Here is a 1,700-nt window from a genome sequence, read left to right as displayed (position 1 = left end):
AAGGAGCTCATTAGCATAACAGGCCACACCCAACAGCAGGAACTCATTAGGATTGGCTACATTCGGGGTGTGTGGCCTAACATGCAAAGGAGTTCCTGCTACAAAAAAAGGCCCTGGGTTTGGACAACAAACAAGGTAAACAGAAAAAGAAGCAAAAGGTGGGTGTGGCTGGATGAGCACACTTCTGGTGACATGGGGGTGTGGCCTAATATTCTAATGAGCTGCTGTCAGGGGTGTGGCCTAATAGGCTAATGTGTTTCTGCTGTTGGGTGTGGCCTATTATGCTAATGAGTTCCTGCCGGGCTTTTTCTACAAAAAGAGCCCTGACAGGAAGTACGGGGTTTTCCCCTCCTGGGCCTGCTGACTCCAAACCAGTGAGGAAGTCCGAGGTGTGGATTGGGGTGGCTGTCCCCGGGCGGCAGAATTTCTTTGATAGAGTTGCCAACCTCCAGGTGAAGCCATGAGTCCATGGCAGAGCCTCTGCTTGGCATTCAGAAGGAGTCAGGTTCAATCCCGGGCATCTCCAATTAAAAGGATGAGGTAGTAGGCGACGTGAAACAGTGGGAGGGCTTCTAATGTCCTGGCCCCACTGGTGGACCTCCTGATGGCACTGGTATTTCTGGCCACTGTGTGATACAGAGTGTTGGACTGGATAGGCCTTTGGCCTGATCCAACATTGGCATCTCTTATGTTCTTATGTTCTTGTTCTTATGATACTCTGGAGAGCCACTGTCAGTCTTTCTAGACCACTGGTTCCCAAAGTGGGCAATACCGCCCCCTGGGGGGTGCTGGAATGATCCAGGTGGGTGGTAGGAGCCTTGGGTGCAATTGGGGGGGCATTGAATCAAAATAAGGAGGCGGTGGAAGCATAAAGAAAGAAGAGTCCAGAGCCTATCTTAAAGCAGCCTTTTCCTGCCTTCTCCTCCTGGTCTTCCCTGGGACCAGGGAGGTGGAAGTGGAGATGGAAAAGGGGTTCCCATGGCCAATCACAGCCATGCATGTGCACCCTTGTAAGGCTGGCGTCGCTGCTGGGCTATTGTGCGGTGGCTGCTGCTGGCCTCTGGCTTCAGGCCAACAGCATCTTTCTTTACTACGTGCAAATCTATCACTGCATCTTTTGGTCCACTTCTTGAAGGTAGATTTCCAAGGGGGGCGCTGAGTAATGTTTTTCCCCCTGGAATGGGGGCGGTAGGCCAAACTAAGTCTAGGAACCTCTGGTGGAGACAATACTGACCTTGACGGACCAAGGGTCTGGTTCGGTATAAAGGCGGTTTTATGTGTTCAGGTGGGGCATGAAGATCTTTTGGAATTAAAACTGATACCCAGTCTGCAAAGATCAGCTCCCCTGGAGAAAGCGGATGTGTTGGAGGGTGGGCTCTAGGGCCTTATACCCAGCTCAGCTCCCTCCCCTTCCCAAATTCTGCCCTCTCCAGAGATTTGTCAGGGTCCTTAGTCAGGTTACACAACACAGGGCTTCATAAGAAGATAACTGTTTATTGGTAGATCCAATACTAGAGATACGTGTGCAGCTTGTGTCAGGAATGGCCGCCTATACAAGGGCCTCTGACTTATAGTAGAATCAGTTAAACAAGTATAAGGCCAACAGTCGTGATAGTCTGACCCACAATCAAACAGTCATAAGACTTATAAAGAATGCTGTTTATGTATTGCAATCTAAAGCACTACAACATGATACACAA

General features: G+C 49.9%; 1 protein-coding gene across 1 annotated transcript in view; it reads left to right on the top strand.

Annotated features, from left to right (window-relative positions):
• LOC107111386 (neural cell adhesion molecule L1-like) overlaps positions 1 to 1,700 on the top strand; it is a gene marked incomplete at its 3' end in the record, with an annotated part of 97,915 nt that overhangs the window by 70,859 nt on the left and 25,356 nt on the right. The gene's annotated exons all lie outside the window — the stretch shown is intronic.

The sequence above is a fragment of the Gekko japonicus genome, unplaced genomic scaffold (genome assembly GCF_001447785.1).
Source record: "Gekko japonicus isolate JY-2015 unplaced genomic scaffold, Gekko_japonicus_V1.1 scaffold4159, whole genome shotgun sequence".
Lineage (NCBI taxonomy): Eukaryota > Metazoa > Chordata > Lepidosauria > Squamata > Gekkonidae > Gekko > Gekko japonicus.
The sequence above is the reverse complement of the archived record's forward strand: the minus strand, read 5'-3'. Positions and strand labels throughout refer to the sequence as shown.